At 40.3% G+C, this 25,487-nt stretch overlaps 1 long non-coding RNA gene across 1 annotated transcript; it reads right to left on the bottom strand.

Annotated features, from left to right (window-relative positions):
- Positions 1-1,810: 1,810 nt before the first annotated feature.
- Positions 1,811-24,733, bottom strand: LOC124075647 (uncharacterized). Its single transcript, XR_006846123.2, has 4 exons — positions 24,528-24,733; positions 22,283-22,467; positions 2,863-7,457; positions 1,811-2,028 (listed from the first exon to the last, which is right to left on the bottom strand). It is a non-coding gene; the product is annotated as an uncharacterized LOC124075647 (long non-coding RNA).
- Positions 24,734-25,487: the final 754 nt, after the last annotated feature.

The following is a 25,487-nucleotide window of genomic DNA, read 5'->3' as shown; positions in this document are numbered from 1 at the left end:
TCGAAGCCTGATTCCTTGAGTAAAATTCTATTACAGAAAACTGTCCATGGTGGCAGAATATAAAAGTTTGTGGGAAGGTTGGGATTTAAGGCAGAGTTCGATCAAACTTAAGCCTGAGCTCTGCCACTGATTGCAGTTTTAAATATCTGCACACACTGGGCTGTCTCTTCAGAAGGCCAAGCATGCTGTGGGGGATGGGTGGTGAGGTGGGTGGTGAGGTGGGTGGTAAGGTGGGTGGTGAGGTGGGGGTGGGAGCGGAGGAGGGGTGACGGTGGTCGATGGAGGTACAGGGGTTGGGGGAATGGTACCTGATCAAAGGGGCAGGTACATGACCATAAGATCCACATAACCCACAGCTGTGGGATCTTACCTGACTGCCTGGCGCTTATCTGAAGAGGGCCGCATGATGGCAAGACCCTAGCTCCCTCAGGGATCAGGCGCACTCTGTCTTCAAGTGATTGAGAGGGTGAGCACCACGCGACCGTAGTGTGGCACATGACTACCTGAACAACAGCTATAGGGTAGCTACAATGCTCACGTGATTGCAAGGGCTTTGCCTCCTATGTGATAGTGAGAGCCACCTGGCTGCAGACCTTGGATCTGCAGAGTTCCATAGCTTGTAATCCTTGCTAGATAGAAGGCTGAGCCTGACACTGTGAAGGAGGGAGCCCTGAGGGGTAGGTAATCCGGTGTATATGACCATAGAAACACATAACTCAGTAGGTTACCTGTATGACGTGAGGGTGGAAACTTCCACATTCTGGTAGCCAGCAGTGGCCACATGATGAAAGAATACAGATAACCAGCAGGATACTCTAGTCACTAGAAAAGCTGAATCTACTAAATGATACAGAAAAGTAACCACAGAGACCAAATTATCTCAGCCTTTAAGAGTTCATGGTGCTGACATGACTAGTAGACCAGGGCCTGCCACATCATTTTAGTGTCCACATGATGGAAGCATTCATATGACCAGCAGCCTTAGGAACCTTCAAGGTTCAGAACATTGGACTAGAAAATTTGCATTGTCCTTATGTAAGCCTGGACCTGAAGGATGAGAACCAGTATCTCACAATAGTTGTCATTGTTCATTTTCCATTGCTATATACTACTGGAGACTAGGTTAGTTATTTTAAAGAATAGAGGTTTAGTTTGGCTCATGTTTCTGGAGGCAGGGAAGTGCAAGACCATGCTACCAGCATCTGCTCAGTATTGGATAAGGCTCTTACGCTGCATCATAACATGGAGGGAAAAAAAGCAGAAAGGTATGGGGGCATTGGGGAAGAGGGAAAAAATGAGGGATGACTACCCTTTATAATAACTTCTCAAGGCAACTAATACAATCACAAGAGAACTGCATTAATCCCTCTTAATGACCTAATCACCCCCAAAAGTTCTCACCCACCTCTTCATCAAAGGAAATAAAATTTCAACTTGAGTTTCAGAGAGAATAAACCCATATTAAAACCATAGCTCTAATTAATAACTTATATAATAAGGTCTAACATTCTCTTATTACCAATAGAACTCATATTTTATTTCAAAATACTTTACCATTATCTTTAAAATATTTTACCTGACTGATACATTAAAATTATACATATTTGGAGGAACCGTGTGATATATATATATATATATATATATATATTTGTGTAATGCTCAAATCAGTGTAAACATACCTATCCCATCAAATATTTATCATTTATTTATCATAAGAACACTCAAAGTAATTTATTTTAGCTTTTGTGGTGGGAATGAAAGACCCGCCGATTCCCTGTCCAAGAAAGACGCACGAGGCACTGGCTGCAAAAACAAGAGGCGATTTATTGATACACAGGCGCCTGCGGGTGCTCAGCGAAACCTCAGCCGGAGCTTCGGTGAACTGGCACACCGGGCTTTGGGGTACAGATCTTTCATAGGGTACAGTGGTCAGTTTTCCTCCTAGCACAGTAACAGGTATCTCATTGGCTCTTTTGAATCCAGCATATAGGTCACTTAAAGGGTAAACTTGTTTTTCACTATAGGTTCCTGGAAAAACCACATAAAAACCATTTGTTATTCATTGTATGGTTTTTCATTGTATGATCCCGTTTGCCCAACCGTGCCGGCTCCTTTCCCAACCATCCTGTCCTTTCTTAATCGTTTACACTTAACTGATTTTCTGAAAAATACATCTGACGTCTGTGCAGGTGCGGAAGCAAGCCCTGGTGATTTATTACTGGGCCTAAAGTTATTGGGCTGGGGTCTTCCATTCCCCCCTTTTTCTTTATCATGGATAGAATCTTATATCCATTGTCCTGCTTGCTCAGGTTCTTGGATTAAGCTCGTTTGTGACCCTGTCTGTTGTTGAAGCAACTGGTATTGCTGAGTAAGGACCATAGTCTGGATTACAGAAAGTCTTTCTTTCATAAACTGCACCAATCTATTGAGTATGCAGGGTCCAAACGTCAGGATTATCAGCAAAATAATTAAAGGTCCCGCTCTGGTGGATAGCAAAGTAGTTAACCATGGGGATTTGTTAAACCAATGTTCAAACCATCCTTGTTGTGCTTCAAATTTTTTTTGCCTTTTTGCCAACCTTTTAGTGACTTTCTCCATAGTTTCCCGGACCACCCCCTTATGGTCAGCATAAAAACAACACTGTTTCTTTAAAACCATACAGAGACCATCTTTCCTAAGGAATCACAGATTTAATCCCCTCCTATTTTGTAGCACGACTTCTGCGAGGGAAGAGAGAGATTTCTCTAAGGCAGTGATAGACTTGGTCACTTGATATTAGACCCCTGATTTATCTAACTACACTGACTACCTAACTTTAAATCTGGCTTCATTTTTTTTTTCCCTAATTTGGGAACTCCTTACTGCTGTGAGGAAGGGGGACGAAGAGAATCTTTCTGGCTTCTTCAGGCTGAAAAGGGACGGCGTGGGGCAAGCAGTTTGGAGTCCCCCTTAAAAATATCGGGTCTATCGAGTGGTCCATGATGAAAGTCTAATTGAGAAGTAATAGGTTGGAGGGCCATTTGAGTGATGGGTGGTCTATAAGAGAAACAAGATCTTATTAGTACTGGAACCATATTGATGCAGTAATAAATGCCACAGCACAGAAATATGCCAATGAGTATAATGGCCAAGACAAAGATTAACAATGTTTTCTATCAGGCAGTACCAGGAACTAGGAGCTAGGATATTGTTTCCACGAAAAAGTTGCTGAGGACATGGCTTCCATCTGAGCAGGTAAATCTTTAAGGATATTTGTCACATTGTCAGAAATGTCAGGGATGTCAACACAACAACTAACATGTAGGGTTACAGATGTCTTTTCCTTTAAGATATAGTTTAATAATTTAATGCCATCTGATCCTGCAAAATCCTTTTACTAGTATGACCTCTGTGTCTAATAGAGAAATCTTTAATTCTGCTACTTAGGGCTGGATAACCATATTAGCAAACATCAAGCCTACCTGCGTTGGCTAGAAATAAAGGCCTTAGACTAAAACTACTCTAGCAGTCCCCTTGACAGTTATCAGGCATTTCTGTCTAAGAATCTCTTTTGTAGCCTCCAGTCTACTTATTTATGGAAGTTACATTTAACTATTATTATCATTTAAGATGTCCAGGAACAGCTGTGCTTTGGCTTTGACTGTCTTTGCTAAGTGTTTAAGATGAAGCAAGTCAAACTGACTTTTGTTTCTACCTATTGTTTACAGTCAGCTGAGTTATCCTGGGAGTCTTCGGGAACTTCATAGCAGCTTTTCAGTTCTGCTAGTGTCATTTGCGCTAGGATGGGTCCAGGCCTTGCTTGACCATATGGCTTCCCTCAGAAGCATCAGGGATGTCTCCCTTTTTTAATGACCCTCCTCTTTACAGCAAATGTACCGATTGGCTTTCTGTCCTCCACTGGTCTCATTAATCTCCCTGCTCAGGAGGTTATGTGGCCTAGAGTTGCTGAGCCCTTTGGAGAAGTCCCCTATTCCCTGATTCAGACTGACTCAGAGGGCAAGAGCCAAATATTGGGGTTTTTTGGCCCTTTTAATTTAACTAATTTTAAAAACTTGATCTTAAACATCCAGCAAATAAGTTAACAGCCTTATATTAAGAGCACTGGGCTTTAATGTCTATCTCTTTATCCTGTAGGTGATAACTCCTTATCTTATGTTGACCCAGGTTGTGTTCTTAAAGCAATATCTCTTTAAAACATTAACAGGCAATCCTTAAACCATCTATAAGCAAACTACAAAACAAAACTAGCTAGGGTAAAAACATATTTAGCTTATATAATAGCTACCTTGAATTCTGGCAGGGTTATACATCATAATTTCCTGTTTGAGATCCTAGTAATCTTGGCAAAAACCTACTTTTGGACACAACTTTAACTGTACTGAAATCTGGCTTACTTCTTTCATAGCCATTTTCACATGTAGTGAGATGGGACAGAGCCTTATCTCAAGTAAGGCAGGGCTCTTTATAAATCTCAAGTACTATAGTTCTGAAGCTGATCATTTTACAAAGTTTACATAAATTGTTGTTCAAGTTTACATGAACTTTAGCTAACACAACATAATATCACACTTAAAACATGAATTAAAGGCTGAAAGCTTTTAACCTCTTGTAGAAAAGTAGTAATGTACTTTTGTGTTTTGCAATAAAACCTTCACACAGATTAGGTTCTTATTAACTTAAAAATACATAAATTGTATCTTAGAGTAGAAAGTAACATGGAACAGTACATATCTTATTGATAACAAGTTCAGTTATAGAACACAAATGATATAATTGAATCTCTAACATATTTTTTTTTTAAGCCTAAAATTACCATACAACTTTAGAACACCAGCTTGATATAATGTTCTTTTGAAGCTTCTACCTTACAGACTTGTATACCTGGAAGATATGAACACATTAATAACACCATAATTACATAAACCTCCTTTTGTTCACATTTTGAAACAATACTTGTAAACTTTTAAATTTAAGCAGAGTTAACATTTTATTAGGGCCTTTTTGAACACCTAGAGAAACTTATAAGCTTAATTTTGAGGACATCTTTACTTTTATCTGTTTACCCAATCTAAATTGAACCGTTTGAATCACGTGAATTAAAGATATTTGGATCTATTTTTAATTTTTTTTATTTTTTATGAGCGCTCCTCATCTGTCAATTGTTATATCACTGCAGGATATATGGACATACACACATACAGACATACCGACATACAACACATAACAAGAGTGTGCACACATAACAATAATAAAGGCCTCGTAGCTTTTCGCAGATGAAATCTCCATTGCAATGTTTTTGTGTTTTTTTTTTTTTTTTTTTTTAAACTTCACTGATCAGAAAAACATTAACCTAGGTCTGCAGGATCAGAATCACGAGCTCAAAAAAATACAAAATCTAAGAAAAAACAAGAGTCCTAAAAAAAAAAGATGACTGGCCAGTAGTTAGTAAATACCATACAATTTACTTCAAGTTATATTTCCAGGTTTAGATGTTGAAAATTATGATACAAATTTAAGAAGTAATTCCCAAAATTTAAAATTTCATATCTTTGTACATTAGAAAAACTTGTTCACATAAAACTGGAAATAGGACCTCTACCATCAGAAGAAATTTCTTTAGTACCTCTAAGCCACTTTGCTTGTTCTAAAGTTCCTAAAGTAGCATTGAGTTACATTAAATTTGCTCACACACTACCATATATATCTGAAATTAAGCTTTGAAAATTTCTAAGACTATTGCTATTTAATTATCTAATGTCATTTTTATGAGCCAGACCAACGTTTTAATTTCTTTTCAGGCTACCCAGTTCAAAATTGAAACTCTTTAATTTTTTTATCCCAAGTATTTAAGTTTTCTAGCATGAACTATCTGAAATCAAACTAAACAATTGCTTACACCCAACTTTTAACTGCAAGATAGTGCAATGCTTTAGAAACCCATTTAGATACCAGATTGTTACAATAAAAAATTATTTTTTTTTTAGACACACATTTAACCTAGATTATCCCTAAGAAACAATCAGACAACCAGATAAGAAAATATCTCTCCAGGTTTTAAACTTTCATTTAATTATGACTCCCATCAGTGGCACCATAGACTTTCCCATGAGTGGACCAGATGTTTTCACGTAGGGGCAACTATAGGTGTAAAATCAAGGGTCTCAGTGTGACTGGCTTTACTGCATTCAGTGTCCCTTCTTTTTAAGTAAACAGAGGTGGCGTAATCCCTGAGATGTAGATAAGGACCCAGGGAACTCCCCAGAGCTAAATGGCTCTGGCAGCTGCTGGGAGTCCCTTAATCCTATCTTTCACCCATAGGATCAGTTCCTCCAGTTTGGTTTGACCTTAGGCATTAGGCATTTTTTTTTTTTAACTTTTTAGTAGCCAGCTCCCAAAAAGTCCATCCTCTGCTTGCAGTTGTTTTGAGTGCTAGGCTTCCCCAAGAAAGCAGAGTGGGGACTCCTTAAAAGTCCCCTTGAGAGTGTCAAAATTTGTGACTGAAAATTTGGTTCCCATCTCTAAAACCAATTAACACCAATTTAATAATGAGGACAGGGCTTTGAGAAAAGTCAAAGCGAGATGTCAAAGTTATTAAATCCCCAGCAGGCATCTCTATTTGCACTCAAGCCGGTTATGGGGGGGGAAAAGAAAACATTGCTTCTCTAGTCTCAGTATTCAGCCTTAGATGGAATTTATCATCTGCCTTGGGCTGCATTTCCAAGCAGCCCGACTCCAGGAAGACCCGTTCGCTTCCTTGGCCCTGTGATAACACTCGGGAGGTTTGGGGACCCGTTCCCTTCTACCCCCACGAGGGAGGGAGAGGGCCGGGTGCCCCTGAGCCGCTTTTTTTTTTTTTCTTCTTAACTTTTACTGACTGGTTGTCTGCCCGATTTCGGACGTCCTGCCAATGGTCAAGGGTGAGACTCAAAGGAGTTGTTATGGATTGCCCCATGTTAGTCTTTGATGGAGTGAGAAAGTGCAAAGGCAAGAAGACAGACACAAATATCAGACTGGACACAGAGAACGCTGCGCGGCTCGAGCACAAACCGAACGTACCTGACGGATTAGGGAGAGGAGGGATACCGTCACCTCCGTCACCCACGAGTACAGTGTACTCTACAGAACATTGGAGGCCCCCCAAGATGGGCCTCCCTGAGCCCCTGGGACGTCTCCCAGGGTGGCAGGGGAGAAGTCCGAGTTCGTCAACTCCTTCTCAAGCTGCCCAGAATACAGAGCAATTACGCGTAATCGTACAGACGCTGCGCATGAACAGATAACAAGATAACAACCAGACAGAGAGAGACACAAAATGACACGAACTGGCCAGCTTACCTCCCAGTGGTTATTGGGTGTTCCTCGGGCAGGGATCCGGATGGGGTTACAGGAGTTCTCCTGGCTGGCTCGCCAAATGAAAGACCCGCCGATTCCCTGTCCAAGAAAGACGCACGAGGCACTGGCTGCAAAAACAAGAGGCGATTTATTGATACACAGGCGCCTGCGGGTGCTCAGCGAAACCTCAGCCGGAGCTTCGGTGAACTGGCACACCGGGCTTTGGGGTACAGATCTTTCATAGGGTACAGTGGTCAGTTTTCCTCCTAGCACAGTAACAGGTATCTCATTGGCTCTTTTGAATCCAGCATATAGGTCACTTAAAGGGTAAACTTGTTTTTCACTATAGGTTCCTGGAAAAACCACATAAAAACCATTTGTTATTCATTGTATGGTTTTTCATTGTATGATCCCGTTTGCCCAACCGTGCCGGCTCCTTTCCCAACCATCCTGTCCTTTCTTAATTGTTTACACTTAACTGATTTTCTGAAAAATACATCTGACGTCTGTGCAGGTGCGGAAGCAAGCCCTGGTGATTTATTACTGGGCCTAAAGTTATTGGGCTGGGGTCTTCCAGGAATAAGTTGAACAGGTCCTTGAACATGCTAGGCAAGTACTCTACCACTGAGCTATATCCCCAGCACTTTATTTTATTTTAAGACAGGGTCTCATTAACTTGCCCAGGCTGACCTTGAACTTGAGATCCTGCTGCCTCAGCCTCATGAGTAGCTGGGATTATAGGTGTGCACCACTTCACCCAACTTTATTTTGGCATTTACAAAATATACATTTTTGCCAGGAGTGGTGGTGCATGCCTGAAATCCCAGTGGCTTGGGAGGCTGAGGCAGGAGGATCCTGAGTTCAAAGAAAGCTTTAGAAAAAGCAAGGCACTAAGCAACTCAGTGAGACCCTGTTTCTAGATAAAATACAAAATAGGGCTGGGGATATGGCTCAGTGGTCAAGTGTCCCTGAGTTCAATCCCTGGTACTAAATAAATAAATAAATATACAATACATTTTATATTATCTATAGTCATCCTGATACTCGATAGAACACCAGACTTGCTTCCATCTGACTATAATTGGGTTCCTTTTAAACTTTCTCTCTCTCTCCCTCTACTCTCCCAGTCCTCCAAAACCCACCATTCCACTCTCAGTTTCTTTGAGACCTACATTCTTTTATATTCCATATATGAGTGAGATTATGTAATACTGATGTTTCTGTGCCTGGCTTATTTCAATTAATCATTTTAATGCCAAAGCTATGTTCTTTTTATTACTGTTGCTCTGTAGTATATTTTGAAGCCAGGGAGTGTAATACCTTCTGCTTTGTTCTTTTGCTCAATATTGTGTTGGCTATTGAGAATTCTTTGTGGTTCCATATGAATTTTAGGATTTTTTTTCTAGTTCTGAGAAAAAATTCCTTAGTATTTTGATAGGAATTACATTGAATCTGTAGATTGTTTTGGGTAATGCAGATATGTTAATGATATTGTTTCATCTATTCAATCTATAATGGGATATCTTTCTATTGTTTTGTGTCCTGCTGGGAGCCATTAGCCAAGTAGGTATGACAATTTCCTTGCCAGCGTACCCCATGTTGCTTAGTGGAAGGACTCCTGGAAATAGGACATTTTGCAGTGACATTGCATGTAGGTGACCTTGCTCAAGGACCAGGGCGGATCCGGGTTTAGGGTGTTCCCAGTTTAGGATAATCGGGTTTAGGGCGTTCCGGGTTTAGGTTCCAGGTTTAAGGTTTAAGATTATTCCTGCTGGGAATAGGGCGTATCCTGCTGCCTGAGTTCCCCTTGAGTTCTCACGGGATTCAGACAGTATTTTTTGGGAGACAGAAGCCCAGTGGATGTGGATTTGGGCAGAGAACGTGGATTTCCCCAGAACGTGATTGTAGACGGCTGGTGTGAGTTCGGGAATAAAGAGTTGCTGTTTGAATCTACAAGCTGTGTGGTGGCTCGTGATTGTGTGCCCAGCCAGACTGCGGCATTTGTGCCCAGCCAGACTGCGGCAGTGTCCTATTTATCTATCTGTCTATCTATCTATCTTCCTTGTATGAGGACTAAACCCAGGGGTACTTTACCACTGAGCTACATCCCCAGTCAATTATAGTTTTTAATTGGAGACAGGGTTTTGCTAAATTGCCTGATCTCAAGCTTGTGTTCCTCCTGCCTCAACCTTCTGGGTAGCTGAGATCACAGGAGTATGCCACCTTACCTGGCCTCTTTAATTTATTTCATTAATGTTTTATCATTTTCAGTATAGACATATTTCATATGTCTATATTACATATTTACATATTTGGTAAATTTATCCCTAAGTATTTTGTTTTCATATGTGTATGGTTATTAGATATAGGACTGATTTACTAATTTCTTTTAAAGATAATTTGCTATTGGTGTACTCAATGGTACTGTTTTTCATATGCTGATTCGGTATTCTGCAACTTTGCTGAATTCATTTATCATCTCTAATAGGTTTTTATGGTGGCAATTTTGGGGTTCTCTATGTACATGAGTTTGTTAGCTTTCCATTACTGTGACAAAATGCCTGACAGAAATTAATTTAAAGGAAGGAAAATTTGGGGTCACTGTAAAAGATTTCAGCCCATTGTTGGCTGGTTACATTGCTTTTAGGCCTGTAGCAAGGCAGAACATTATGGCGGGGATCTTGATGAAGCATAGACACTTATCTCATGGTGGTTAGGAAGCAGAGAGAGAGGGAGGAAGGGACAAAATAAACCCTTTAAAGTCATGTCCCAGTAACCTACTTCTTCCAAATAGTTCCCACATCCTAAAGGTTCCACTACCTCCGAATATTGTCATAGGCTGGCAAGCAGTAATTTAGCACATGGACTTTTGAGGATATTTCATATCTGTGGATGTGAAGCAACCCTCAAATACTTATGTGAAACAATGTTTAGAGTTGGGGATTTTACAGAGTGACCTTATCAGTACATTAATATCCATTGATAGCTGAATATTCTACTGGAAGTGGTAGAAATTATAAGAAGGTGGGACATGGTTGGAGGGAAAAGGTCACTGGGGATATGCCCTTAAAGACTATATCTTTTCCTTGGACCCTTCCCCCTCTTTCTCTATTTCTCCCTATCTTTTTCTCTCTCATTTTCAGCTGCCATGAGCTGAGCAGCTTTCCTCTGCTATATCCTTCCATCATGATGTTCTGCCTTACCTCAAGACTAGAGCATTATAACCGACTGACCATAGACTGAAATCTCTGAAACGATGAAACAAAATAAATCTTTCCACCTTTTTTAATCAGCTTTTTCACTGCTGTGACTAAAAGACCCAACCAGAACAATTATAGAGGAGGAAAAGTTTATTTAAGGGCTCACAGTTTCAGAGGTCTCCCTCCATATACAGACTGATCCATTTACCAGGGACTCCAGGTGAGGCTGAACATAATGACAGAGGGAAGCAGCTCACATGATGATCAGCAAGCAAAGAAAGAAACTCCACTTGCCAGATATAAATATATACCCAAAGCCACACACCTACAGTGACTCACTTCCTCCAGCCATACACCACTTGCCTTTAGCCACCAGCCAATTAATCCTATCAGGGATCAACTCACTGATTTAAGGCTCTCACAACCTAATAGTTTCCCCTCTGATCCCTCTTGCATTGTCTCACACATGAGCTTTTGGGGAATAACTCACATATAAACCAAGAAACATCCTCTGAGTTGTACTTTACAGGTATTTTGATCACAGTGAGAAAAAAAAAACTGACTAACACAAGATCTAAACCATAACATTCCACCCTTGGCCCCCAAAAGTTCATCCTCCTCATAATGCAAATTCCATTTAGTCCATATCCAAGAGTCTTACAATCTTAATAATTTTAGTATTGTTTAAAAGTCCAGGTCCAAATTCTCCTCTAAGATTCAAAAAACCTCTTACATGTGAGCCCTTTCAAACAAGAAAAAGAAAAACAAAAAATCAAGTTACATACTTCCAAGTAGTACTTGTTACTTGTTTGCCTCTGAGTACCTGGATGACTGAGCACAATGAAGCAAATTTTGGGGTAACTGCATTCTAAGTGATCCCGGGGGAGCCAAACATCCCGTAACTCTCTCCTCAAAGAAAAATCTGAAATAAATTTTCACTTTTGCAACCTTGAGCTGCAATGGGTGAGGTCCAGCCAATTCCTGAGATGCCCCAAGACATCTTTCCTATTGTACTGATGCAAAGTACTTGGTTTCATTTTAATGGTGCTAATCTCTTCAGCAACCACATCTTCCTAGAACTAACTTTATATGTGCCTCTTTTCTGACAAAACTGCAAATTTTTCAAGTTTCCTGGTTTACTTATTCATCATAATTCTCACTGTAAATCTGGATAACAACATCCTGAATGGTATGCTTCCCATGTCCCAGCCTGAATGTTCTGCTGTCTTGAAATTTCCTCTGCAAGATTTAGTCCATCATCTTAAAACAAAGCCTCACATGATGCCTCTGGGCATGGACAAAATTTAGACAGGTTCTTTGCCATAATATAACATGAATATCCTATAGTCCAGTTCTCAACATGGTCCTCATTTCTGTCTGAAACTTAATGAGAACAATCTTAACTCTTTGTATTCCTATCAGCATCGTGGCTCTTTGAATCCTCATCATAATTGCAAATCAGGCTCTACTGACAGCATTCTAGGACTTCTTTAGGCATGCATCTTCAAATCTTTTCAAATTTCTTTGGCAAACAAGTACCAAAGACAATGACCCCACTCTTTTTTAAATTTTATTTTATTTTTGTGTTGTTGATGAACTTTTATTTTATTTATTTATATGCAGTGCTGAGAATCAAACCCAGTGCCTCACATATTCTAGGTTAGGACTCAACCAATGAGCTACAACTCCAGCTCCATGAGCCCTCTCTTGTTACCAAATTTCTGTGTTAGGCAGTTTTCAGTGCTATGCCAAATACCTGAATAGAAATCAAACTAAAGGAAAAAAAGATTAATTTTGGTTCATGTTTTCAGACGTCTCAGTCCATAGTCAGCTGATTGCATTGCTCCTGTGGCAAAGTCCTGTGGCAAAGCAGAATATAATGGTCAGGTTAATGTGGTAGAGAAGAGCTTCTCACTTCATAGTAGGTGAAAAGCAGTGTGCAAATCTTAGTGCCACAAATTCCACAGTGTTTGGTCACAACTGAATCCCTCAGCTTACTGAGAACAGCACAGCATAGGAATAGGACCAAGGCCCACACTTGTATGAGTTGCCTACTATGAGGTAGATGTGTGGTCCAAGAACATGGCAACAAGACATGGGTGTTGCTCACCAGAGAACAAGTTCAATTTGCTGAAGCTACAAGTTTCTACCAAGCTCCAGGGTACGTTCAGAGGCTTCATCTGGAGGCATAGTGACCTGTGAACAGGGACTGTCAGAATCTTTCCAGTGTTAGATTTCACAAGTCTGTCACTGAGTTCAAAGGGAAAATCTGTGCTTACTTTCTTGCTCTGTCTCTCAATGGAAGGAGTCTTTCTCTCCTCTCATTCTCAAGGTTGGGGGAGGAGAGGATTGGTGGAGGCAATCCCTTGGCTGCCCAGGTTTATGAAAAACTGGATTGCACCTGAGTCATACAGTCACAGACCCATTCCACTGCAGGTGGTAACGCAGGCTGAAACAAGAGTATCTCCCACAAGGACACAGATCTCCAACTGATTCAGGTCTAGAGGCTCTATTTGTGAGCATTTGCCTAGAAATAAGGTTTGGCTTCTACCTGGTTCTGGGTCTCACTGTAGTAGATTTAGCACTGGGCTGCAAGACAAAGTCCTATGTTAACTTTTCTGACCTACTTCCTAGCTTCTAGAGTTTTGTACCTTGATTTACTGTCCATGGTTGGGGAAGTAATTGTGGGGAGAGTCCCTTGTCCACCTGTCAAAGGAGGGTCCAGCTTAGTCTCAAAATTCTGGCTTGGAAGCAAGGGTTGTGGATCTCCATTAATCTCTGGTTTTCATTGTGGTGGACCTAGAAATGCTTCAAATCAAAGGTCTGGAATTTATTTCCTCTCCCTCCACCAAACAGATGGTGTCTCTATCCATACCCTACCCGCCTTCAGTTTTCACTCAGTTATTCCTATTAGGGGATTAATTCACTGATTGGGTTAAGGCTCATATAACCCAATCATTTCATCTCTAAACTTTCTTGCATTATCTCATGATTAGTTTGGGGGAGACACTACCATCTAAACCATAACAGTGATTTTCTTAAATTTTTTCCACATCTTCTCCACTTTCTGATCCCTCCTTCTACCCTCTTGATCTCCTTCTTCAACTCCACTGATCTGCCCTTTATCTTTATGATATCTGATCTACCCATCCTGCCATTTTCCCCTTGTTTAACTCTAACTTCCACATATGAGAGAAAACATGCAACCCTTGATTTTTCTGAATCTGGCTTATTTCACATAGCATGATATCCTCCTGTCCTATCCACTTACCCACAAATGCCATAATTTAATTCTTTTTTATGGCTGATAAAACTCCATTGTGAATATATATCACATTTTCTCAATACAGTAATCTATTGATTGGTATCTGGGCTGGTTCCACAATTTGACTATTGTGAATTATGCTGCTATAAACATTGATGTGGTTGTATTACTATAGTATGCTGATTCCAGATACTTTGGGTAAGTGGGATATCTGGGTCGTATGGTGCGTCCATTCCTAGTGTTTTGAGGAATCTCCATACTGCTTCCCAGAGTGGTTGTACTAAGTTGTAGTCTGACCAACAATTTATAAGAGTACCTTTTTTCCACAACTTTGTCAGCATTTATATTTATTTGTATACTTGATAATTGCCATTTTGACTGGTGTAAGATGAAATCTTAGTGTAGTTTTAATTTGCATTTCCCTTTCTGCAGAGTTGTTGAATATTTTTTTTCTTATATTTGTTGACCATTTGTGTTACTTCTTTTGAAAAATGTCCATTGAATTCTTTTGCACATTTATTTATTGGGAATTTGACTTTTTGGTGGTAAGGGCTTTTTTTAAAAAAAAGATTTTTATATATTCTGAATATTAATCTCCTGTAAGAGGAGTAGCTGGAAAAGATTTCCCCCCCACTCTGCAGGATATCTTCATACTCTTAAGCATTTCCTTTGCTGTACAGAATCTTTTTAATTTGATGTCATCCCACTTATCTATTCTTCGTTTCATTTCTTGAGTGTTAGGAATATGATAAAAGAAGCTAGTGCCTGCCCCAAATGATGGAGTGCTCACCCTACATTTTATTCTCTCTAGCAGCTGCAAAGTTTCTGGTCTAATTCCTAAGTCTGTGATCCACTTTGATTTAACTTTCATGCAGTGAAGAGACAGAGATCTAGTTTCATTCTACTACATATGAATATTCAGTTTTTCCACTACCATTTGTTACAAATGCTATCTTTTCTCCAATTTATATTTTTGGCACCTGTCAAATATCAGATGACTGTAAGTATGTGGGTTTTTCCTCTCTGTTTTCTATTCTATTCCATTGATCTTCATGTTTATTTTTTATGTCTGTATCATATTATTTTTGTTTCTACAACTGTATAGTATAATTTGAGACCAGCATGTAGTGGGTACTCTTGTAGCAGGGGTGGCGCAGAGTTTTAAATTGGAAGTTCCAGTAGTTGGGATTTAGTTCCAGATGACCTTTGGAACTCTGTTCGTGGGTATTTGAGTTGATTCATATCCCCTTTCACCGGGGTGATACAGATCTCTGCTGGACATATGGGTCTCAGGGGACTCCCGTAAATTCAATTTTTAGGATACAGAGTCTAAACCTCTACAGGTTTCACATTTGCTGCTATTCATATGAATTACCCAGGATCAGACCTGGAGCACAGATGCTCCTATGTGGCCATTATTGGTGTCTTCCTAATAGCTCTTAAGGGACACCGGCAACAACAGGAGCTTTCTATCTCGCAGTATCCCAAGCCTAGATACCCTAGGTATCTGTCTGTGCTCCCAGTCCCCTTAGCAGCCTAGACTGCCACCATCAGTCAGTCAAGCCAGTGCAACTCTAACATATTATTTCTTATATTTTGTTTGAAGTTTCTGAATTTCTGGGTGTTATGTCTCTAGACATTAGTAACTCCATTTTGATTCTGAGACTCCATCTTTACCCAAAATCAAAACTTATAAACTGCTAAAAAAAGAACTTAAGATACTCTGATCCTGTAACCCCACCCCAAGGTCCCTAAGCCCCCCAAAATGTTGTTACCCAATCCCATGCACTCAATGTCAATTCTAGCTTGCTCTTGTTCCTCGGCCAAAGGATATATAAGCTTCCATTCAAGTAACATTGGTTTCTGTGCCTTGCAGAAGGGCAGCCTGGCAGATATTCTTTGTCAATAAATGTTTGCTTGAATTCAGAGCCGTGTCTCTCATGGATATTTGTGTCAGCTACCCTAACGTTCTGGTGCTGAAACTCGGGAGGGGGTCCATGGTCATTGCCTGCTGGTTCTCCCCTTATGGGGATCTGAGCTGCCTTGACCACCTTGATTGTGCCCCCTCCCCCCGGCCAGTATCCACAGTAGGGAGTTTCTGCCTCTTGCTGTTGCTGACCTCCTCACTCAACACAGAATTCAACTAGCCCTTCCTTCTACTGGCAGTGAGGTCTCAGAACCCTTCTATGGCAGCTCTGAGAGTGCTCTCTCTCTCTCTCTCTCTCTCTCTCTCACACACACACACACACACACACACACACACCAGATCCCAGTGCTGGTTCAGGGCCTCCCTTGGCTTTGGTCATACACCTGTCAGGCATAATGATGACCTTCACTGATGGTCTACTTCTATGTGAGAAATAAGAGAGGTTGTGGGAATGCCTCCTCTGGGATCCTGAGAACTCAACCATGGGCTCTTCTCAATCTAAAATTCCCTGCAATTCCCCCATCCCCTCAGCTTTCTTCTCAAAAACCTCTCCATATGACTCCTGATCTCAATCCTCACAGGCCCATTTTCTATTATAACACAGCCTGGCCACAATATAAATTAGATAATGATTCCTCCTGGCCAGAGAATGGGACTTTCAATCCCACCATTATACAGGATTTACACAACTTCTGTCACCACAGTAGCAACTGGGCAGAGATTCCTTATCTTCAAGCCCTCTCTTTTCTTCACTATCACCCTTCTCTTTGTCAATTCTGCTTCCCTGCCCAGGTCCTCCTTGCTCACTCTCCCTTAACCCTTTCACCTCCCAATCCTAGCAATTTTCCCTATTTTGACCCATAATAAGATCACTCTTCACTTTCTTGACCTCCACCCTATTCTTCTTCAACTCCTTGCCCAGCCACATTTTCATCACCTCACTTAGACACACCTTCACTAAATAGGTAGCCATCTTCCCTGTCCAGCCCTGTCCTTCATCCCCCTTCCCCTTTTCTTGACCTCAAAGCCTACTTCCACCTTTCTTTCTCCTTATTTCTCCCCTCCCTCATAATTGCTCCCATGAACCCCACCTTGCAGCTTCAGCAGCCCCCCTCCTATGATTACAGGACACAGCTGGAGCCAAAGGCATTGTATGTATTCACATTCCCTTCTCACTCACTGACCTGTCCCAGATTGAAAAACATTTAGGTTCCTATTCTACTCATCCTGATACCTATACTAAGGAATTCCAAAACTTTACCAGATTCTATGATATGACAGGGCACAATCTATATCATTCTATCTTCTACCCTTCTCTGAGGAGAGACAGATGAGGCACATAGAACCAATCCTACTTCTCTTATTGGAGCTATTGAAGTTCCCTCAGCTGAGCCTAATGGGGATTACCAAACCAATGTCCAAACACTAAGAGACCAGATGGTTATTTGTCTCCTGACAGTTCTCAAAAAGGCCTCTCAGAAAGTGGTTAATTTTGATAAATTTAAGTTAATTACCCAAGGACCCTAATGAGAATCTAGCCCAGTTTCTTTCATGCCTTACAAAGGCTCTTCAATGCTATACTAAAGTTGACCACAATCCCCTTCTTCATTCACAGCTATAGAGATAGCTGATGAATCCCCCTCATAGAGATCCTGGGACCCCATAGCCTCCCCAGTAGTCTTCCCCTCTCCTGCAGGTTCCCCTCCCCAAAGCCCTATCACTTCCCCTTCAAATCCTCCCCGCAATGAAGCCAGCTTCCTAAGTCTCATACACTGAATTGCTGGAATGAGAGGACCCAAATTCCACTGCCCTTGTCACCTCAGATAACACATTTTAGGAGCACCAAGTTACAGAGATGACAAATGGCCAAGCAGCAGACAAATATTCCCCTTCTATAGATTTCAAAAAGCTATAAGGCCTTTGTTTGTTCTGTGTATTGTCTTGTCTACATGTGTTTGTGTATCAAAACCAACATATAGAGCACTCATAAACTAGAATTAAAAATGTGGATCCAAATACTTTTGATTCACAAAGGTTCAATTTAAATTGGGTAAATAAATAAAAATGTTAATGTCTTTAAAATCACTAACCCACAAGCTTTTTTTTTCCCAGAGGATCAGACAATGAAGGATGTTGTTTTCTATAAAATGTTTAAAGTTGCGAGTTCAAAGCCAGCCTCAGCAACAGTGAGGTGCTAAGCAGCTCAGTGAGACCCTGTCTCTAAACAAAAAATACAAAAAAAAGGGCTGGGGTGTGATTCCGTGGTTAAGTGCCCCTGGGTTCAATCCCCAGTACCAAAAAAAAAATGTTTAAAGTGTAATGTCCATTGCTTCTAGGATTTTCCTTCAACAGAAAAGGATGATTTGAATTTTAATGTACTGATATGAAGCAAAGTGTGAAACATTGATCTGCTCTTATCTATTGATAATTTTCTTTTATTTGTTAGGTTTTATTACTTGGGGAAACTAAGTCTTAAAGGAATTAGGGTATATACCTATTTTAAGGTCTTAAATAATTACTTTGTAACTGGTTAAATAAACAGATATTATTTAGGTTATAACAATATAATTGACCCCAAAATATATGTGACTAGGTATATTTATGCATCTGAGAACTACATCTGTCTAAGTCTTATCTAAGTGTTATGTAAAGGTTTATAAAGTGAAAATTTATATAAGTTTACCAGCAAGATAACCATTAAGTTATCTCTTTTGTGCATGGTCATAAAAGGGTCACACTGTCATTTAAAGATATGTCTTATATTGGTTTATTTTGACTAAGTCAATTTCTGATTATTAACACAGTTTCCTAAATGTATGAGATTTAATGCTATCCTTTGATTTTTGTTAACCTATGTAGACCTATGCATTCTAAATTATACTTTAAAAGGTAAACTTAGTTAAATGTAAAGCTTAGGAGAGCACTTTGTCACATTGGTGTTCTCCAAACTAAAATTATCTGTAGCAAGAGTCTCACATTTGTGTAGAATAACAAATTAAATTGGTATGTATTCATATCTTCTAATGTTTTATAGCTGGATAAATTAACCTGTTGTCAATAAGTTATATATACAATTTTATGTTACTCTTCACACTAGAATTGGAATTTAAATGTACTTTTGAAAGATAATGAGGAGAATATGATCTATTTAAAGGTAATATCATAAAACATAAAACATTTTGCCACTTAACCACACAAAAGGAAAGTTAAAAGCTCTCAACCTTTCTCTGATTAATGTTTTAAATATGTTATATTATGTTAACTAATGTTCATATAAACTCAGGAAAAATATATACAAACTTTATAAAATGACATTTAATAAAGAGACAAAGATCAATTTCAGAACTGGAACACTTAAACTAAAATTTACCAAGAGCCCCACCTCACATAAATTAAGACCCTGTCTCTCATGTTACTGCTCCATGTTAAGATAATCTCAAAGTAGATAAATTTAAGATAATTTAAAGTTATGTTCAAATGGTAAATTTTTGTTATAAAGATAACTGTGATTTCAAAATAAACAAGGGACATAATACAAAATTACATAAAGATTTTGATAAAGTATAAAAGGTATTTATGGTTGTAAGAGATTTAAAAAGAAAATAAACTGTGAAGGATTTCATAAGTAATTAAGTTCATAAATTATTTTGTCTTTTTAGGGACTAAATAGATATCAAATATACATTAGTACTATTATAGAAATTACATTTCTTGGTTCAAAGTCATTATACAAACTGAATATGTTGTTACTCTTATTGACTTCATTTTATATTTTCCTGTAAACTTCATAGCTGTTGCCTGTTAATGTTCTACAGAGGTACTGCTTAAAGAACACACACAGCCTGGGTTAATTTAAGATAATAAGCCATCATCTACTGGACAAATAGGATATAAAGCTAACTTCTAATACATACCCCAATTAAATACAATGGGTAAATGACTGTAAGGTTATGAACATTGACGTTAAAGCCCAGCACTTTTACTTTAAGACTGGTGAGACAGACTTGCTAGATGTTTAAAACCAAGGCTTAAAGATTAAAGTTAAAATAAAAGGGCCAAGAAAACCAATATTTGGCTCTAACTCTGAGTCAGCCTGAACCTAGGGAACGAGAGAACTTCTCTAAGGAGATTTCCAACTCTAGGCCACATGAATTCCTGATCAGGGAGATCAATGGGACCACTGGAAAATGGAAAGCCAATCCATGCACCTGCTACAAAAGGGGAAGGTCATTTGAGAAGAGAGACATCCCTGTTGCTTCCAAGGGAAGCCACCTCATCAAGGAGACCCTAGTAGATGGCACTAAAAGAGCTAAGAAGTTACTCTCAAGTTCCCCAAGAGTAACCCCTGAGGGAACTCAGCTGACTCTTAACTGCAGATAATTTTTGACCAACTTGGTCTTAAACACCTGGCAAGAGAGTATAACCAAAACACAGCCACACATGGACATTTAGAAAAACAAAACAAACAAACAAACAAAAAACCAATAGTTTTTTTTTTAAAATAAAACTTAAGATGTACACTTATTTCAGTCCCACAGCCCTGATGCTCCCAAACTCCTGAGGTGTATTCTTTAAAGTGGCTCATAAATTGGCCTCTATACCTTAATTTTCTTTACTTCTCAAACTGACATTTAACCCCACAACCAAAGTCTACTCATTCCAATAACAGCACACACCAGACATAGGAGATCCCCCTCATCGGGCCTTCACTAATGATTCTCTTAGTAATTCTTATAGGTCCTTGCATTTTCAGTTGCCACCAACATTTCCCAATGGACCAGATAAAGATCTTCACCACTTCCTCATGTAATTCCTCAGGACCACTTTATTCCAATGTCTCCTACTTTGCTGCATCCTCCCCACCCTATGTTTCTATTCCACAATTCTATCTAATAGTTCCTTATGCAATACAACTTACAATATCACTCAGGCACTTCAGAGCCAACCTGGCATCTTCTTCCTCTGTGGAAGCTCCATTCTTCACTGCCTGACAATCCCTATTCCCACTTTCTGCCTCCCTGTCCTCCTTACACCTGATATCACCATACACTATGAGGGGGGGTTGAACTGTCCCTTTTCTGTCCTTCCTGGACTTCACTTCAACATCCCAGATGCAAAAGAACAATCTTCAACCCAGTCCTCATTGGATCAAGCATATTGGCAGAAGCTGGCACAGGGGTAGTAGAAATTGGTACAGCCACCCATCTTTATCATAAACTCTCCCAAGAATTGAATGAGGACTTTAAGCAGGTGGCAGACTTCCTAGGATCTCTTCAAATCCAAGTCACTTCTTTAGCCAATGTAGTTTTCCAAAATAGGAGAGCCATTGATTTACTAACTGCAGAGAAGGGAGGCACTTGTGTCTTTTTAGAAGAGGAATGCTATTATTTAGCCAACAAATCCAGAATAGTCCAAGGAAAAATAGCTGAGTTCCAGGAGAGCATTAAGAAGCGCCACCAGGAGCAGCAGCAGTCATCTCCCTGGAACCTTTTGTGTCAGATTCTCCTCTGGCTGCTCCCATTGATGGTCCCTCTCCTTATATTCATCATAGTGCTCTTAATAAGACCTTGTCAGGTAAAATGCCTGAAAACTTTTTTACAAGATTTGTTAGGGTCCGTAAACAAGTCAAGATGGCGCCTGGCACTTTGCCAAGAGGAGTGGTTTGAGAAGTAACACCAGTGAGCCATTAAGATGATAGAGATTCCTTAATGACTGACTGCTGTGTCTAGATTACGTCAATTAAGTTAAGCTGTGTGTAATCATTAAGATGATGAGGATTTCTTATTGGTTGACTGCTGTATCTAGTTTATGTTGATTGAGTTAAGCTGTGTGTAATTAAGATGATGAGGATTCCTTGATGACTGATTGATGTATCTAGATGTTAATTGAAACAAGCTGTGAATTCAGTTATGTATATATACCCTTGCTGTCCTACAATAAAGGGGCTCCCGCTGTATCAACCTTCACAAGTTCCTTGTCACTCGCCCCCCAGTTATTTTGCCCAGCCAGACTGCGGCAAATGGTGGCCCGTCGGGGGAGCCCCGGGACGCTCGGGGGTAAGTGACGAGGAAAAGCTGCCCGTCCCTAGAATAGATAGGACGGGAGCAAATCTCCTTTCTCTGGAGGCAGACAGGGCAAGAGGAAAAATGGCCATTTCGAGAAAATGGAGAAGATTGATACAGTGTGTTATCTTGTTTTGTCTTGGTGTGTTGTATTGTCTTTGTGACGAAAATATGGAAGGGGTGTTAAGTAAATTGCGAAGGAAAAGAGGCACCCCAGTGGAACCAAGAATAGTTAGGGCATACTTTGATAAGGGCCCAGGAACTCTAGTCAGGAAGAGGAAGAAGGTTCAGAGGAGGAAGGACTATCAAGAAAGGAATTGCAAAAGGCTACTACTGAATACTTTTCCTTACTGGAGGATGCATTAAGCGACACGGCGGCTGCCGAGTGTGCGAGCTGGTCATAGCGTAGCAGGGACTTTCCAAGCAGTGGCGGCGGCCACCCTTCCCCACCCCCCCGCCTGGGGAGCAGGACACCACTGCTGCAAGCCCAAATGCAGACCTGACCCCGAGGCACAGTCTTGTAGGCTCTTGCTCCCTGTGCCGGGTGGCAGTTTGAGTCCGGGACACTCTCCGGGGTCGTCCGGGGCTGCCTGGGGACGCTACAGCTGGCGGCGGAGGACACATCCAGTGCCCCTGAAGTTTGGTCATTTCCAATAACTACAATGGTTCTCTCACACCTGGAGGCTGATGAATAATGAGCACCATTAAGGCCTATTTCAAATGTAAAAAACCTTGAAATAATGTACTAAATTGTTCAGAAGTTTGTTTTCTTAGTGCCTGCTGGAATACTACAGGATTTTCTTTAGCCATCATTGCCAGAGTTCCTGCCTTCGTCCCAGTGCCAGTGAGCACGGGGGTGGAGGAATTTCCAGTGTTGCTGAGAAACAGACAAGACTTCGGATCAAGCTAGCTGCCTGCAGAACTGGACTGTGATTTAATTACCTGGACTGTGAACTTACCTGGACTGTGAACTTACCTGGACTGTGATTTACCTGGACTATGTGTTACTTATATGCATTGTGAACTATCTGTTGATGCAACGAATTGTGGTAGTACCGGGGTATCTTTGCTGGTGGTGTCATCTGTGGTACAATTTTTCCAAGGGCTTCTTACTTGGAGCCATCAATTGGCTTGGTATCATGGCATTTTGTATCCTCCCCTTCTGCTTGTAGCAGGTTATCCACAAGTGTGGCTGAGTGTGTTGGGCCGGTAGTCAAAGACGGGTAAGATCCAATTACAATGGTACCAACCTAAGACAGGAGGCTAACTATTTGAGGTCAGACCATCCAATGACGGGTAAGGACCATATGTAGTATTGGACAACCTAAAACAGGCACGGTCCCTAAGCCACATACTTGTTATTTAAATTAAACAAAAGGGGGAGGTGTTAGGGTCCATAAACAAGTTAAGATGGTGCCTGGCACTTTGCCAAGAGGAGTGGTTTGAGAAGTAAAGCCAGTGAGCCATTAAGATGATAGAGATTCCTTAATGATTGACTGCTGTGTCTATATTATGTCAATTAAGTTAAGCTGTGTGTAATCATTAAGATGATGAGGATTCCTTATTGGTTGACTGCTGTATCTAGTTTATGTTGATTGAGTTAAGCTGTGTGTAATTAAGATGGTGAGGATTCCTTGATGACTGATTGATGTATCTAGATGTTAATTGAAACAAGCTGTGAATTCAGTTATGTATATATACCCTTGCTGTCCTACAATAAAGCAGCTCCTGCTGTATCAACCTTCACAAGTTGCTTGTCACTCACCCCCCCCCCCCCCGGTTATTTTGCCCAGCCAGACTGTGGCAAAGATTGAGTAAAGGCACTCACTAATCAGACTGTAAACCAGCTCTGTATGAATCAACATAGCCCCATTCCCAAAATTCTGGCCTAAACCCTTCTTCACCCCCATTCAGCTCAAAGAAGAATGAACAACACCCATTATCATTATAAGACAAAAGGCCAAAATTTAGGTCCCTAGATATTAGTAACTCCATTTTGGTTCTGAGACTCCATCTTGACCTGAAACCAAAACTTATAAATTGCCAAGAAAAAGAAACTTGAGATACCCTGTTCCCATAACCCCCCAAGGTCCCTAAGCACAAGAAAAACCTGTTGTTACCCAACCACCTGTATCCAAAGTCAATTCTAGCTTGCTCCTTGTCCAAAAGATATATAAGCTTCCATTCAAGTGACACTGGCTGCTGCACTTTGCAGAAGGGCAGCCTGGCAGATATTCTCTGTCAATAAACCTTTGCTTGAACTCAGAGCTGTGTCTCTCATGGATATTTGCACCAGCTACTGTGACACTATGTCTCTCTGGTTTTGTTTACTGTCCAATATTGAATTTCAGTGAGTTTCTTAGTTATCCACCTTTCTGAGGTGTTTCCATCCCTTTTTCAAATCTTAAGGAAAGGAAATGCTGGAAAGCACAGCCTTCCTCTAATCTGCCATCTTCTCTCTCTGCCTCTAACTTGATAAGATTTCAGAGGGTCTATGTGGGGATCATGGATTTTGTGTCTTCAGAACCACTTTTCTTCACACTTGTCTGAGTGACCTATGTAACTGTCCTGAGAGATAGCTGGTAATCAAGTTAAACATTTGGAGATGATATGACTTATTCTACAGGGAGGAGTCAGAAGGGAATGACTTGAAGATATTGTCATCGTGTGATTTCCCTAGTTGTTAATCTATACCTATGAAGTAAAGAACAGGAGTTAAAACTGTGTCCAATAATGCAACTTACCTCTTAGAATGATTACAGCTCCAATATTCCATGGATTTACCCAAGGCTGTAGAATGGAAGGTGGGCACTCATTTGTGCCCTATAGTGAAGTCACAGGGTCATTGATGCTCCTCCTAGTCTCTGCAATATGTAAGGAGAAACTAAATCAACCACCTGCAAAAAAAGTTCATGTGTATTTTCACAGGAAAGATTTTTAAAAGGAAAAGGAAAATCACAAACACAAATCCCACCTGTTTATCAAAACCATTACCTTTAGCATATTTAGTTTTAGAAGTATTGCCTGCCCAGTGACATATGTTTAATAGTCATAGTTTCCAAATTATGCAAAAGTAGTATGATTATTTGTTTTCTAAATAGATACTCATATAAATTGATTTAGGATTGGCTTTGAACTGGTATGCCTCTGTCTCTGACAATGTTTGAATAATGCCAATGAGTACAGATGAGGTCTCAAATGCATTCCTCTAGTTCTCAAGTCATGAGTTAACTCCAAACACCATAGCTTCAACATCTTGTGGGGAAGGAAGGTCTGCAATGTTTACTTTAAGTTCAGTACAGCAGGGCGGGTGTAGGAGCAGTGGCAGTGGATCCCCATAAGAGGCATTTTTTTGATCCTTTCTCCTGTCACCAACCTAGTTAATACCCACTAGCCATTTCTGCCATGACACTGTTTTATCCAGTTACCCTCCCAAATCCTTCTCCACATCTCACACAGTCATGCATCATTACCATAATGACATTAAATAACATGCTCAAGTACTTCAAATGTATATTCAGGGGCTGGGGATGTAACTCAGTGGTAAAGCACTAGCATAACATGTATGAAGTCCTGGGTTCAATCCCTAGCATCACACATAAAAATACATGTTCAGCTCCTACCAACATCAAGTCCTTTCTTCTCTAAGGGACTCCAAGCAACAACTTCAAAGTTTCTCAAACTTCATGTTGCATACCAGTAGA

The sequence above is a fragment of the Marmota monax genome, unplaced genomic scaffold (genome assembly GCF_021218885.2).
Source record: "Marmota monax isolate L192 unplaced genomic scaffold, Marmota_monax_Labrador192_F-V1.1 WCK01_AAM20220418_F8-fsc00206, whole genome shotgun sequence".
NCBI classification, from domain to species: Eukaryota; Metazoa; Chordata; class Mammalia; order Rodentia; family Sciuridae; genus Marmota; species Marmota monax.
This window is presented reverse-complemented; position numbering and strand designations above follow the sequence as displayed.